Source organism: Panthera uncia, chromosome F2, assembly GCF_023721935.1.
Source record: "Panthera uncia isolate 11264 chromosome F2, Puncia_PCG_1.0, whole genome shotgun sequence".
Taxonomy (NCBI): domain Eukaryota; kingdom Metazoa; phylum Chordata; class Mammalia; order Carnivora; family Felidae; genus Panthera; species Panthera uncia.
The window spans coordinates 14,537,655-14,554,217 of NC_064812.1; the positions used below are offsets into that span (position 1 = coordinate 14,537,655).

The 16,563-nt window shown below is 39.3% G+C and overlaps 1 long non-coding RNA gene across 1 annotated transcript; it reads left to right on the top strand.

Moving 5' to 3' along the window:
- The first annotated feature begins 8,285 nt into the window (after positions 1-8,285).
- Positions 8,286-15,706, top strand: LOC125924415 (uncharacterized). Its single transcript, XR_007458409.1, has 2 exons — positions 8,286-8,790; positions 10,514-15,706. It is a non-coding gene; the product is annotated as an uncharacterized LOC125924415 (long non-coding RNA).
- Positions 15,707-16,563: the final 857 nt, after the last annotated feature.

Genomic DNA, 16,563 nt, shown 5'->3' on the forward strand with positions numbered 1-16,563 from the left:
AGAAAAATGTTTTGGGGAGGTACCCTTAACCACTGGTGATAGAACTGGGTGTAATACAAGAGCCCCTTGTAAATTTTTTGCCATGTCACCATGCAGTAGGGTGGAGTCTAATATCAGAGATAAAATTCCCAAATGCATGGATCTTGCAGTTACCAGTTCACAGGGGGATAATTGATGTGTCCCGGAGGGAGTGAACTGTAGAGCCGTAAGACCTAGTGAGAGTGTCTTTGACAAGAGAACTCGAGGATTTCTGAAAGTTTTGTTAATTTAAATTCAAGGATTTTCATCAGTCTTTTCAACCTTTTCAGAAGATTGTGGGTGATAAGAACAGTGTAGTTTATAAGTAAGGGTAACATCTTACAGAATTTTCTCACAAGGGTGTCTGGTAAGTGCACATCCTGATCACTTGATATAAAAGTCGAGATGCCTCAGGCTGAAAACACAAAATCAAGCAGCTTTTTAGTGACCATAAGACCTGTAGCTTTTCAGCAAAGAAATGCTGCAGCCCATCCTGAATACAGATGTACAATAACTAAAAATATTCAAATATCATAGAAGTTGATGCCAGTTAAAATCCATCTCAAGATGTTCAAAGTCCCACTGAGGTCCTGGCTGTGTCTCCCCTTTACAGATTTTCCAGGATTAGGTTGTTGACAGGTAACACATGACCTGAAAATAACCTCAGCTATCATTTGAAAATTTTCTCACCTATGTTAAGATGATCAATTTGTCTGTAATGAGTAGTTTCATGAAGAAATGTAGTTAATATCCACTTGAATTTATCTGGTTTAACCACACTGCCATCTTGAGCACTCCAGAGATTATCTGAGTGAAAGATACAACCAGATCCTTCCTTTTCAAAATCGGATGCCATACGTTGATATTTTTAATGGCCTCTTTGAATCCTTCTAGAGATATATCCTTTGAGGGTTTCGGTAGGCTTATAACTTTGGTTAAGGAGAGTTTTTAGCATAATGATCTCCTACAGCATTTTCTTTAGCTTCTGTATTATCTCTTTTTACATGGGCTTCAATCTTTATAGTAGCCATCCCTCTAGGAAGTAGGAGGACATCTAAAAATTCCATAACTTGTTGTCCATTTTTAGGAGGATACCAGCAGAGCTGAGAACCCCCTTTGTTATGAAGAAGGCATCCCAGAGTCTTGTACTACTCCAAAAGCAGATCTGCTATTCGTATATATACACATATGTATTCTCTGATCATTAGCGAGTGGAAAAGCTCTAGGAAGGGCAGTTAAGTTTTGCCATCTGGGCTGATTTTACTTCGGGTAGAGGACTATATTCTAAAGAAGCATCTTCTTAAATTACTGATAGCATTTCCTGCTTGATAATCTCCAGTTTCAGTTGAGATACGCTCCCTCAGCAAATAATATTAGGTCAGATTTCTCAGTGGGATCTTTAATACATTGTGCATCTGTGAGGTACAGATAGCTCCCTAACTGAAGTAAGACAATCAAGCTGTTGCAATTCTTTTAGGAGCAGGAGAGTGGCATGGATTCAGGTTGTCTCAAGGGTGAAGAGTAAAGAGGAGAGAGTTAACAGAATCTCTTCAGAGGTTAATCAGTTGGCTGAAAAGTGTTGTGTGTTCTCAGTCAATAGTAATGTCTGTGTCGCATGAGGAACCATGAGAGTAAGTGGAGAGCCTAGAACTAGTTCAGCAGAAGCACTGGCGACTTTTGTGATGGCACCGATTACCTTAAGTCAAGAGGGAAAAAGCCTTTACAATAGGGTCAAGGGTGAGACAATAGTAAGCAACTGGCTTTTGATGATTCCCATGAAATTGAACTGAAACCCTAAGGGCTTCTTCAAATCGTTCATGCACAATTTAATGAAATGGCTTTCTAGTTAGGAATACCTGAAGAAGGAGGCCATTGAAGGGCCTTCTTTAGGTACACAAGGCCTATTTATATCTGGGCTCCCAGATCTGAGTCTCTTACCAAAGACTTAGACAATTCATAAAGACGTGTTGCAATCACAGAAAAGTTTGGTACCCATTGCCTGCAATTTCCAATTAAACCTAGAAATCCTCCCAGTTGTCAGCTTGAAAGAGGTCTAGGATAAATTTGGATAGTCTTTAATCTATCAGGAGAATATTTCCCTTTCTTACATAGGTCATTTCCTAAATAATGGACTGTATTGCGGAACATTTGTAATTTATCTTTTGAAGCATCATGTTCCTTTTCTGCTAAGGCTGAGAGTAAGTAAAAGATTCTTTTCACAAGCTTCCTTGTCCTCTGAACAAAGTAAGAGATTATTATGTTATATTATATTATATCAGAACTAAATCACAAGGGAAATTTGGATCTTATAAATCTTGATTAAAGACCTGGGGAAAAGTGGTCGATGGCTTCAGTGCACCCCTGAGGCATGACTGCCCAAGGATATTGTGGTCCTCCTCAGTGGAAGGCATGGTCTAGAGGCATGCTGAAAAAGGCAAAGCAAAGATCCTTTCAAATGAACAATGAAGCCAGAGGCGGTAGGCAGATTAGATGGTATTTGAATTGCATACTACACGGAAACAAAAGATAACAATTTTGTTGATGGTCTTGAAGTCTTGAACAATTTATATCTTCATCCATTTGGTTTCTTTTTTGGCAGGATGAGAGTGTAGCAAGGGCTAGTGCAGACTATGAAAAGATCTTTGAGAAGAAGGTTTTTAAAGCTAGGTTTGAGCTCTTCCTTTGTGTGTCTGGCCTCAAAGGATACTGGGAAAGTTAGAGTAATGGTTTGGTATGATCTATCTGAATTTTAATAGATTCACCTCCAATTCCATTCCAATTCTGATGTTGGCATTTTTAGTCCATAAGGTGTCAGTTATGATGTCAAGATTTTTATCAGAGGTATGTATTAAATATGACGGAGAAGGCAAAGGTATATCCAGAGCAGATGCAATTTGATTATGAATAGAGGAGTCCTCTGGAATTTCAATATATAGCTCCTCTCATGCGCATTTGCAAAGTAAATATCCCCTTATTAACTTTGCAAGGGTGGCATCACAGGACAAAAAAGAATGTTTTTCAGTTAAGGACACAGGGTTACAGCTAATGGCTGCAGATTATTTGAGATACCTGCTCCTGTGTGTGCTATGTTTTCTCTGAGGAATGTGTTGAGAAAGAGGTAGGATTTAACATAAAGCAGTACCCATATCTACCAAGAATTAATGAGGTTGACCATCTATATTTATAATTCACTTTGTTTAAAAGTAGTCCAGACTATTGAACGCATTTTCCTTCCTTATTAATCTGAGTTGAGGGATTTTTTTCATTTTGGTTTTTCTTTTGTTAAGATGAGACATTTTTTTTTTCCAGTGCCCCTCCTTTTTTTCTACAATATCTACAAATGTCCTTATCAATAGGTAGTGGTCTACTTACTGTTTGATCTTCAGGGCCCAAGGTTATTTTAAGTCTTGTCTTATTTTTATTCTAAAGCCATTTCAAAATGTTAGGTCAGGTGTTTTAGTTCAGATAAAGGGGCTATTTCCCATTCTAATTTCTTTCTTTGAATTAGGTGCCCAATCTCAGGTTCAGCAACATTGACAAAATGAGATGAAAGGGCTGCTGTTCAATCAACATCTCTCACTCCCACACATTTTTGGAAGATATTTTCTAGTCTATCCTAAAAAATATCCCATTGTTTCATCTTTACTTTTATCACATGGAATTATGGTCCAATGATGGTTTATTAAAAATGTTTTATGTACGGTGTTCAGGAGACTTTACCTAGCTTGCTTTTTGAGCTTCTTTTTGAGCCTCAAGCTTAATGTGAAAAGGGGGTTCTTATAGGTCCCTTATTGGGTAGGTCCAATCAGCATTTGCCATACGGAAGTAAGCATCTGAGTTTCCAACCAACATGTGTACAAGTTGAATTCTAAAAAATTTTTATGGGTATTTGCTGGTCTTATCTAAGTTTAGAGAAATCTTTAGAATTCTAAGAATTAGAGCTTGAGTGCAAGGTTTAGATTCTATAGTTCCCTGCATACCTAGCACATGAGAAGGATGGATTTTTAGAGGCAACTGGTTTTGGTAGTTTTAAGAGTTGGGGAAAGGGTCTGGACAAGCAGATGGAGGTGTCGACAGAGGAAAGAGATTGAAATGATAAGAGGGAAAAAGGAGAGTAGGATATAGGGAAGCAGCTGAAGGACAAGAAAGAGGATTTACTAGAGAAAGTGCTTTGTTGTTCCTTAAGTTTGTCAAATTCCTCATAGCCTTGGCCAAAGAAACTTTTGGTGAAGTAATTTTTTATTTAAACTTTGTTTGGAGGTCTCTGTGTACCAATCGAAAGATGCTGCCCGTATGTACTGAGAAATCGTATTCCTTTCTTTTCTAAGGAACCTTTCAAATGAACAATGTTTTGCAGTCAAATGCCCCAAGTTAAATGCCCACTAAAGGCTTAATTCATACTTGGGAAAATTACAACATTTGGAAAGATAAGTACAAGAGTAAGGACTGTCTTGAGTGGATATGTGAAACAAGAGTTTTCCCAGAAGAGGAGATGATTTAGATTTAAATGATCCCATGAGAGCTGCCAATGCTGATAGAAATGAAATGTGTGTGCAACGCATATTCCAAAACCCAAACTCATGATTGGTCACCTTCAAACACAGACTCGACAATGTGTGCCCTCTGGCATGTGGAATATCAGAGAGAATGCTCTCTCTGAATCAAAAAGGGGGGAAAAAGCCCAAAGGACAAAATCTTGAGATGGAAAGAACCTCATCCAGTTTTATTGGGTGACTTACAACAAAGTTTGTCCAAATGGGCAGTTCTTGTAAGAATGGCAAACTCATTGGTGTGTGAGGCTGCCATGAAAAATATGCTCCGAAGGCATATGCCTGTGTTCTACCATATGATTCTCCTTGTGACCTACAGCACTTTTAGACAGCAACCCACGGAGCAGTAACACAAATGCAAACAAAAAGGGATGAAAAGAATGGCTTGATTCCACCAATGATACAAACAAATGGCACCAATAACAAAACCTGGCTACAAAACTCAGAAGAAAGACCAAGGAACTCAACACGAAGTGTAGAGTTCAGGCCTGTGATGACTTACCACATCGTTGTGGACTTGATGAGCAGTGAGCAGTGAGGCACAACAGGTTCTGGGTGCCTGGTCTAAGACTGGAGGCCACGGTGATGGTCAGTGCCAACTGTATTTTGGTGGAACTTCCAAGAAAACTGTGGTAAGAAATGAAGATCACTCAAATGAAAACAAACAAATGCGGTTCATTCAGAACTTGCTATAGCAAGAGAATTACCACCATCACCTGAGATGGGCAGAAACTCAAATGCAGGTAGAGTTGTGGAAAGCTCTGGAGTGGAAAACAGGACGACCTTAGGTGAATGCTAATTAGAGGCAGTCGGCTTTCAGAAGCTAGAGAACTAACTAGAAGTGGACCATCTTATATGATTGATTAGAATATATTTGTTAGACATATAAGTTAGAAGTGAGGGCAAAAATTAGGGAAGCTGGCAATTATTGACCAGGTCCTGATTTGGGACTGATATTGAATAGGTTATATTGGGCTTCTTAGACTAATTGCTCTAGAGGCTGTGGGTCAGAGCTCTATTTTTGTACCTGGTCTGGTGATTGTTTTTATATTCAGTCTCTTACCACTGACTGAGCTTTTTGAAGCTGAGATGTCAATTGTATTGGTGGTGGTGTCCACAGCATTGTTTCTTCTCCAATAAGGATGGATGGCTTGAGTATTTCTCCACACTTGCTTGGTAGTGCAAGCAGCGGCCTATGCATGGAAAGAGCTGGACCATGAATGATCAGGTGGGATGATGAGTCCTTCCAATCTTATAAAAAGTCCTTAGGCTTCAGCTTGCAGTGACTCTTCAGATTTTGGAGGCAATGACCAGCAAAGGCAATTTCAGAGTCCCAATAAAAACCTGGCAATCGGTTTGTAGTTCTCATGACTCCAAGTCAAGAAGGAGGCAGAAAAATGGGAAAGTTTATTTTGAGGCTAAGATTAGTTTATAGCCAAATATTGAAGGAAACTGTAAGAACTGAAAATCTGGTTAAGGGTTGACAAGTTGTGCAAGGTGAGAAAACACAGTGCAATTTAGAAGTAAACATCAAACTGCTTTTTGCACAGGGAAACAGAAAGCTTAGTTACCAGACAAAACAAAGTTTCCAGATAGATCTGCAATTTACAGAGGTGCAAAATAGCTCAAAGGCAATGAATAGGGTCAGAATCCGGTAATCCAAAAGAGCATGCTATAGTTTCCCATTGAAACACCAAAGGCTCTCTACAGTCCCTTTCCCCTCTTGATCAAAGACAATCTCAAAGAAAGATGACTCTTGGTCACAAAATAAGGCTGGTCTCACTGGAGGTGGCCTGGTTATTTACATAGATGCAGCAAGAACGACGTGGTACCACGTAGGTCTTATACTGGCTTCTCTGGACGCTTTCAGAAAGAATCTCAGATTGGACTTTTCAGAGCCTCTTGAGGCTAGGAAGCCAAGCCAAACCTTCACCATCATTTTCCACCTGCAGTATCTAGTGATTTGGTGGGCATTCCTCTCTTCCTGAGGTCCTCAAAATAGCCTAGGATTCCTGAGCCTGCCAGGAAGTGACCTTCCTTGCTCACCTATAAGGCTGGGAACCCTATAAAGCCAGTTGCCAGGCCAGTTTTCCCAAGACGGACTTTGTAAGCATTGGCCCATCATGTCAACCTTAATTGCTGAAAAGCGTCTGGTCACATCTGATGAAACGAGCGTCATTCTCAACTGTGACATTATAGGCAGAGCCAGCCTTGATTAACCAATGCTTCCAGTTATGTCCTATTAACAAGGTGGACAGGCTCTTACTGAATCTATGCAAATAACTACAGTGCCACGAAAACAGGAATACTCCACGAGACTTCCCAGAATTTGGAAGGGTGAGGCAGGGCAGAGAAGAGGAATGTTTCCTTTGTGTTTCACAAGAGCACAGTCTACTAAATTGTTGTGAGTGCTAGATAGCTTGAGAGAAGAGAGAAAGTGCATCCTTACATCCAGAAAATAGAACACGAGAGCATCAGCACTGTTCCAAACAAAGCTCATAATCATGAATTATCAGTTCATTCAGCCCTGTGTAATAATTCTTGTTCCACTTGATCCAGGGTTAGTAGTCTCAGGAACACATCTACTTCTTGACTGGATGTCTGGAACTCCTGACTCAGTCCACTGGTATGATCTCATAGTTAAACAATGCCATCAGAAGCCTGCACCCAAGAGTATCTGGCAGAGTCTCCAGGCTCTTAAGACAATCCTTTGTTAAATATGGAACACTCTGCCTTCCAGCTGATTCCAGGTATTTTCATGGAAGCATCAGGAGTAAAACAAAGCATACAAACTGTCTGTAGATGACAAAAGACTAGAAGGTCTATTATTTACTTCCTACTGATATTTTCAAAAGAGAATGATCTGAAGAGAGTTCATGACAATAATCATGCAATCGACAAGCATATCTGGTTGTGTCCATGGCACAGAGAACAAAATAAAGTCAATCCAAAAAAGGTTTTGACAAAACATGTTTAAACACAAAGATTCGTGCCTATTTTCAAAGAAGAGATTGCATTTAATTTATGAAAACACATAAACATAATCTTCACAGAGAAAACATTTTCAGGTATAAGATAAAAATCCTGAAATATTAGATGTAAACCTAGTACAAAGTTAGAATATATCAAGAATATGTCAAGACTATCAAGTAAATAGATTTAATACATCTAAAGTAGGCTTTTAAACATCAGTAGTAGATTAATAAAACTTTATAGATAAATGATGTGAATCCCCAGTAGAAAACTAGCCAGGAAATACACTGAATTCGCATTAAAGATGTAAAGTTGCAACCAACTTAATGTTTTTAAAAATAACTAAAATTATGACTGCTAATATAATACTGCTTTTGTTTTACAGGCAAAGCAACACTAAAACTCTGATACACAGAAACGTATCATGGTCAGCAAAAACACTGATCATTGTCTAGAACCTTCCCATACAGGATACAATTGTTTAAATATTTACACTAATAATGTTTTACCCAAACAAATTTAACCTAGGGAGGTCTAAGCATTTCTTCTGATTTGAGAGTATTTCCCACGTAACACATCATTAGTAACCTATCAATAACCCTAATTATTCCCAACATTTCTTTTTTTACAAGGTGAAAAAACAAATCTTAGTGGGAACCCTTTGCAAAATCTCAAAAACAATTTTAAGTGCTGACAAGGTTAATCAAACTTTGAGCTTGACACAACTTTGGAACCACAAAGCCCTCAATCCCATGTAAATTTTCTGCACTTGAATTTGTTTGCTCCTCTTAAGAGCAACCCCTGCCCCATGTGCTTAACCACAAACCAACACTTCCTGCCTTAACTTCCCTGTTAGTACAATATTTGATGAAGGTTAAGTTTCAAGAACCCCCTCCCCTACCAGTTTTCAGCTCCCCACCTCCTACTCTCCACAGCCACCTATCCCAGGCGTCTCTGCATTTAAAAGTTCTGCCCACCCATCCCTCCCCAGATACATTTCTGACTTAGTCTTAGAGCATCTTCCTATTATGATACTCCTCTCCCCCTATTGCAAGAACCCCCTTCATATGAACATAGTAACATCCTTCATAGTAACATCCATTGCATTTTTTTTCTTTCACAGGGATGACGCTGTAACTCTGACAGAATGTCAGATGCCCCCAGGACCTTGCTTTCTTCACCCAGGCGTCAATGCCATCTGATCAGATGCTGGCTCCTTTCCTGGCTGGGGAAGTTGGGATCCACAGTGGTGAGTCTAAATCCTGGTCCAGTGCTTCACACATGTGTCTATTGTAGCATGGTAAAGACTTGGCTTTATTCTTCATTTTTGTCTTTTTTCCTTCTATTTCTCTGCCTTCTTCCAGCTTTTCTGAGTATAGTTAAAGCCCCTGACTCTTGGATTACATTGACTTATTCTGAGCAGGGCTCCTGAATCCCATGACTCCAAGATTTCATCCAAACGGTGCCCTGCTTTTATTGTTTGGTACAAAGAAACAGAACAAAGTCTCTTCCACAAACATTTTCAGAGACCACTGCTTCCTTCCAAGGCCATTTCTCTTCCTCGGTGTTTTCTAAGACCTATCCCTTCCCATCATCCTCCTCTAACTCTGCCTCCCTTTTTCCACCTTCAACTTTCCCTTCAGCTCCCTAGAATCCTTCGTTCTCCCCCCTTCAACGCCTCTACCTCCTCTGTCATCCACCCTGCGAGGCCTTTCCTTTCTCACTCAGGCTCCTCGTCCTGTAGACACCTGATATTTAAGTCCCTTACCACTGTCGGGGCTGTGAGGAGCCCAGCGACCCCAGGAGCAAAAGCCTGCCGCTGAAAAAGCTAATTAGAAATAAGCTTCAAGTTTTCTTTACTCAGATGGGCTTTGGAGACACCAATGGCCACTTGGTCTCTCCTCTGTCACTCTCCCAAAATGTAGTCCACAGCCTCCATTGGATACATATCAGGGACAAGTACATCTTGAGGGTCTCCTCCACAAATACTGGGGAGACTGCTTCAGCTCTTACATTGAGCAGGTTACTTCAATTTGCCCCATCTGCCAGGAACACAATCCTTGTAAAAAGGTAAAAGTGAGGCAGGGATTAGAGTCAGCTCTTTTACATGAACCAGTGAGTTTTGAGTCTTTGCGTTTATGTCTGAACCAGCTCTAAAATTTTTTAATTAAAATTTAAAGCTATAAGCTCTTTGTGTCTATCTGTATGTGCGTATATGTATGTTGTATTATACACGTGTACTATTTTCCTACCTCCAAATGGTATGACCACATTAAATTCTAAAGTCCCTTAAAGGAGCTCCTTCTGGATTGGATAAGAGATAAATAGGAGTTTATAGAATTTTAAATATTTCCGAAATTCCCAGAAACCGAGACAATTAAATCTCTAATATGTTTAATGTGGGGGAAAAAAGTATTCTTATAAAAGTTTACCAATATGTTTTTAAAATTCAGGCTCACGAGGTAAATCTTTGGCAAACGAGGCTAGTTTAAATGTTGTTGGTTTAATAAATACAGTTATGCCTTTTGAGTTATCAGCCTTGTAAGAACACATTTTTATTTTACTCAAGCATGTTCTTCCTAAACTCATTCAGGTTAAGTTTACTTATTGCTTGATTATCTGGATATACCATTGCTATATTTTAACAATATGCTTGATATATGTTCATGGTATATCATGTCTCAGAACCATGATATTGTATCTGTCATGTTTTCCTCTAAAGATTATACTCATCCATTTTCATAAACTACATATAATATCCAGTCTTCTTTGAAAACAGGATTAACGATGCTAATTAAACATTAGCATGTTTTGCCTAAAACTGATTGAACTGACTTTTTCAGTGTCCCATAAAAATCAAATTTCTTCATCAATTGTATTATTTTTATAGTGAACTCTGCTCAGATCTTTCACCTTTGAAAATTATCAAAATGAACTAACCATGGCTATTTTAAGTTTTCTGTCCTTCACAGGTGGTTTTATGTTACTCTGATGCTTCCCGAAGAGCCCTTGCAAATCAGCTACCGACTGAGTGCTCTGTCTTCAACAAAAAAGGATTATCTTAGAGACCCGTGGAAGCAGACTATGCCAGCCAGGTACTCTTGGGTAAGGCTTCTGATGGCACTGCTTAAATAACTTTGGGACCACCCTGGTAGACTAAGTCAGGATTTCTAGAACTCTAGGGGAGAATATAGATTTATGGACTATTAATCCAAGATCAAATGGAACAAGAATTATTACATAGGACTGAATGAACTGATCATTCATGATTATGGGCTTTGTTTGGAACAGTGCTGATGCTCTCGTGTTCTATTTTCTGGATGTAAGGATGCACTTTCTCTCTTCTCTCAAGCTATCTAGCACTCACAACAATTTAGTAGACTGTGCTCTTGTGAAACACAAAGGAAACATTCCTCTTCTCTGCCCTGCCTCACCCTTCCAAATTCTGGGAAGTCTCGTGGAGTATTCCTGTTTTCGTGGCACTGTAGTTATTTGCATAGATTCAGTAAGAGCCTGTCCACCTTGTTAATAGGACATAACTGGAAGCATTGGTTAATCAAGGCTGGCTCTGCCTATAATGTCACAGTTGAGAATGACGCTCGTTTCGTCAGATGTGACCAGATGCTTTTCAGCAATTAAGGTTGACATGATGGGCCAATGCTTACAAAGTCCGTCTTGGGAAAACTGGCCTGGCAACCGGCTTTATAGGGTTCCCAGCCTTATAGGTGAGCAAGGAAGGTCACTTCCTGGCAGGCTCAGGAATCCTAGGCTATTTTGAGGACCTCAGGAAGAGAGGAATGCCCACCAAATCACTAGGTACTACAGGTGGAAAATGATGGTGAAGGTTTGGCTTGGCTTCCTAGCCTCAAGAGGCTCTGAAAAGTCCAATCTGAGATTCTTTCTGAAAGCATCCAGAGAAGCCAGTATAAGACCTACGTGGTACCACGTCGTTCTTGCTGCATCTATGTAAATAACCAGGCCACCTCCAGTGAGACCAGCCTTATTTTGTGACCAAGAGTCATCTTTCTTTGAGATTGTCTTTGATCAAGAGGGGAAAGGGACTGTAGAGAGCCTTTGGTGTTTCAATGGGAAACTATAGTATGCTCTTTTGGATTACCGGATTCTGACCCTATTCATTGCCTTTGAGCTATTTTGCACCTCTGTAAACTGCAGGTAGCTGATTGATATGCAAACTCTATCTCGTCTTATAGACACTTAATTAGCTTCTTTTCCCACTGTAGATAAACTAGTGGTGATACCTACTTATAAATCAGATTTGAATCTTTTACTTTAGAGAGATTGTCAGCCCTTACCAAATTTTCAATTCTTGCAGATTCCTTCAATACCTGGCTATAACTTTTCAAACTAACCTGTACAACTTTTCTCCCTTTTTCCTGACTTCAAGTCACTGAGAACCAAAACATGATTTCCCAGATCCTTATTCGGACTCTAGGTTGCTTTGTCACTGGCCTTTTCCCCCAGGATCTGAAGAAACACTGCAGCAGTCCAGGCGTGAACCTGGTTGCTCTCTGGACAAGCTGCTGTCTGGGTCACTAAGAAAGTCTGGTGAAATGCTCAGGTCATGTGTCCCCTGATAAGGGAGATAACCCGAGCTCTGAGTAGCATAATTAAGATCACGATACGACTCAGGGAGCAGTGCTGCACAATGAAACGATTTCATCCACTGACCTCCTGAGTTTCACTAGATTGGATACTCTTAGGGTTTGACTTCTGGCTCTTTAATACATTCCTTTGTGCTAACATTTATCTTTTTTTTAATTTTAGGCATCCCATTTAAGAACACTGAAACAATTGACCTCTGCCTGCACTCCAAACAGATGATTCAATTGGTCTTCTAGGGTCATCACTGAGAATATGGTGGCCCTGAGGTCTATCTCACTCAGCCATCCGCTGTTTGAGTTATTCCTTATCCTTGAATTGTCCATGAAGAGTCTCTCTGAGCCCACCTTGAACAAAGAGAGGGACTGACAAGGCTGAGGCAACTTTATGCTTCATATAAGTTTAGGCTGCTTTGCTGAGAACCACTAGGTCCCAACTCTGCAAACTTTCTGCACTTTTGCTTGTTTACTTCAACTGAGACCAGAATCCCAAGTCCTTGGGCCCGAGGACACAACTTTCCTGCCTCAACTTTTCTACTAGTACAACACTGGATGCAGTTCATTATGTTTCAAGGCACCTTCCGCACACCAGCTGTTAGCATGGCGTCCTTCTGCTTTGCACAGGCACCTATCCCAGGGTCTCTGCTTACAGAAACTTTGCTTGTCCCCCCCGCTCCCCCCCCCCCCCCCCCCCACCTGCCTGACACTGCTCTGGCTCAGGCTTTGAGCATCTCTCTGCAATAGTCTCATTCAATAATACCTCTCCTTACTCGGGTCCAGACTTAACTTTTTTTTTTTTTCTTGACAATTTCTTCGGCAAAAGATATCATTTAGGATTTGATTTTTGGAAAGTAAAATACAAAAAGTAGTCAGGAAATTTGAACACTTGATTAAATAGGACAGTGGATTACTGAGAAATAATAGTTGGTTACCTAATTAGCCAAAATGAAGATATAAATTTAAAAGTAGGCATAGAAGGGACGTGACTATAAAGAACTCCAGTTCTTTTCAAGTGAAAAGACTTTGTTCTCTCGAGTAATTGAAGATATGATAAAGTCAACACAAAGTATAGGAAATGAGTCTAATAAGACCCTGAATAGTTGTTTTCTAGGCAGATTATTCTAAAGGTAAAGAAAAATATTTTTTACAAGCACTTATTAAGAAAACACCAGTAATCCAAGGAAAAAAAATGTCATTTTAATAGAAAGAAAACCAAATGCTAGTTTTGAAACAGCATATTTGGTACTAACACTCTTATTAAAAATCTTATATTTAAATTAAAAAAAAAGAAATGGAAAAAAAGATTCATAAAAACAATCTTATAAATAAGCCCATCAGCCTTAGCCAGCTTTGACTCTAAGAAATACAATTCCTTTTCCATGAACCATCTACAACTTTCTCTATCCAGACAAGTTTGTCATACACTTGTCTCTCATTTGGGAAGCAGTTATTTTACTTTGGAACAAAGCTACTCTTGTTTTTCTTAACGAAATACCCCCTGCACACTTCATGTGCAAAGTTGCTCCTCTCTGCTACTATCACTCCTGTTAGAGTCTCATTCACATATATTGATTCTAAGTTTTCACTACAGCCACTTCTACTGCATATAGAAAACCAGGAGACGGTGTAAGAGAAGAGTTATTCCCAGGGAATGTGTTAAAGCCGCGAGGCAGATCTTATTAGAACTACTGCAGTAGAGGAGAGAGACTTTGGTATCCCATTCCCATGCAGCACAGACAGCTGGAGATCTCAGCCAAGGGGCCAGGGAGGGGGTGAGTGGATAGGAAATTACTAAGAAGAACTTGGTTAGATACCAAAGTAGGGGGATTCCTGCTAAACTGGCTGAACAGGATTCTTACTAAAAGCAGGTGCCAAGGACTTAGATATCTAGGGCAGGGTATGAGGAGCTTGATCAGATATCAAGGATGATCCCATATAAAGGGGGGCAAGTGTCAATTAACTAGCTTAGGATTCATTGCTAAAGTGGGGGCTCAGCAGGCCAAGGTCGAGCCTAGTCTAGAAGAAGGCTCACAGGAGCCTAACTAAAGTTTGGACAAGGAAAGAGTATCTGCTAGTAAATAACTGTAAACTGTCTTTCATATACCAGTATTTTCTAGCAGACTAGCAAAGTTTATAAATATACATCTCAACATCTCATAATTTTTATAGTCATAAGCGTTCCTTATAGGTACAGCTTCTCAATGTGGCAAAAATGAACATGTGCATTAACAGACCCAAATAGATAGCCTCTCTGTATTATATAAAAGTAAAAGTCCAAAAGTATATAAAATGAAATTGTATTCAGCAATTAATGCGTCAATTTTTTCTCTTACTTAGATAGGATTTAGGTGTCTAATGAATATTCATAAATTAAGTCAATTTAGCATCAGTCCAAGGTTTTAAGCTACCAATTCATTTTGGACACTGTCTTTAAGCTGACATACTGCAAAATATAATTACTTTGAAATAAAGTTTGTCCAAATAATGACTTAATTTGACTAATACAAATGTACATTTTTATAATCTTAAAATATAGTAACTGAAATGATAGTGTATTAAATCAGCCAAACTTTATAAATTGAGGAAAAACATGCTTGCATAAAATTAAAATATATGTTTCTATTACATTTAATGCTGACAACTCAGAAGATATAGCTGTTTTTATTAAACCAATAATATTAAATTAGTCTCATTTGCTAGAGTTACCTAAATTATGTAAACTTGAATTCTTAGAACATTTGAATTACTGCCTATAAGAATGTATTTTGAGGACATTGAAAGTATTAGAAATTTAATTTTTTCAATATCTGGGAATTTTTAGGAATAGTCCTTTATTTGTATATGCCTTTAGCTAACTCTAAGTCAATTAGAATAAAACTCTTTAACAATTTTGTTATAATCTAATTTAGTAATACCATCTGGAAGTAGGAAAATATTACATATCTATAGACACATAAACATACATAAAAACCTAGAAAACTTATAGCTTCTATTCCAAAATTTTAGCCCATACATCAGGGGTAAACCTAAAAATACAAAACTCATTTTTCATATAAAAAGAGCTCTTCTCTAATGGGTACAAATTCTTAGTTGGTTTGAGTTCAAAATTGGGGAAAAATGAACAAACAAACAGAAAAGAGTAACAAACATGATTTTCTGTCATCTTTCATTCAAAAGAGAAAAATATCTATAAGCCATTTAATTCACTTACAGAGATAGCCAAATTATCTAACTACAAAACAAAACAAAACAAAACAAAAAAATCCATCACCAGAAATCAACCAAAGACTCAAAAAAAAAAAAAAAAATCAAAATCAAATTCTTACCATGCTTCCAACAGACAAGAGTCTGGACATAGGACCAGGATCAGGACTCACCTTTAGTCCCCTGGGTTGCCAGCCAGGAATGGAGCACAAAAGGCTCCAGATGGCCTTATTACCTGGCTGGAGCAGATGGGAATCTGGAGGCAAGGTGCCATCCTGAGGCAAACTGTCAAAGACAAAAACCAGACAAGTTAGGAGACCAAAATGAGGGAGACTATCACAATAGGAGTATCAACCCCAGTCTAAATATCTTCGGAGCACCTCTACTTTTATAGACGTTTGCAAATGAGGTGGTTTTACACCCTGGCTTTGCAAGCTGCAGAAATAAGCCTTATTTATCAAAACAGGAAATGGTTTTTCCCAAATATGGCTAGCTTGCTACCTTCGGAGAGCAGAGAGTTTTAATCTCCGTTAATCAACCATGAGCTAAAGAACAGGATGTGAAAGTGTCTTGTTTTGCCTTGTCAGCACATTCAGACCAAAGGGGAAAGTGCGTGGGGTTTTGTCACACGTGATCAAAGATCTTGGAGCCAAGAGCTTCGAGCGGAAGTAACAGCACGTGATCAAAGATCTGGGAGCCAAGAGCTTCAAGGGGAAATAACAACACAGGAAATGAGACTTCTAGCCCCCCCCCCCCTAAGCGAGGCTAAATCCTTCCACAGCCCAGTGGGCTCTTCTACATGGAATACACTTACTTTCCATGCCCCCCACCCCGCCACGCACACGTACCTCCTTACATGTAGCCTCTCTTCCCCTCTTAACACTTCTATCCACATCTCTCCATTTCCAGATGCCAGCCCGCTCTATCACCCGATCCCTTCAAGGCTACTGCGATACCACCTAAATGGTTTCCTGTCTTCCTGACTTTTCTCCCACAATTCAGTTTCCAAGAAGCAGTCAGAGCGAAACGAGGTGAAAACTGATTTTTTACTACCCTGTTCAAAAGTTTTCAGTCTCTCCCTGTTACCTTTCCAAAATGGTCTACACTGCATAGCAGAATGTGCAAGCCTTTCACATTCTGGCTCACCTCTTCTTTTGCCAGCCCTGAGCAGACTCTACTCTCCAGCTCTGTTGAATGCT